Here is a 209-nt window from a genome sequence, read left to right on the forward strand (position 1 = left end):
AAAAAACAAAACAAAAAGAGGCTTAGGCTGGCCCAGAACAACGTGGAAAGAGGAGGGCTACAACAAAGGGACTGGACAGCCCAAGGCACCGATCTGATCTCTAGATCTGTAAGTATTCCAGGAGCCTGGGGTGACAGCCACGCCCCAAAGGTGCCCATGCAGGGAGGACGGGCTGGGAGTGGAGAATGGAGTGAGTGCGTGTCTGGAGA

The sequence above is a fragment of the Suricata suricatta genome, chromosome 7 (genome assembly GCF_006229205.1).
Source record: "Suricata suricatta isolate VVHF042 chromosome 7, meerkat_22Aug2017_6uvM2_HiC, whole genome shotgun sequence".
NCBI lineage: Eukaryota > Metazoa > Chordata > Mammalia > Carnivora > Herpestidae > Suricata > Suricata suricatta.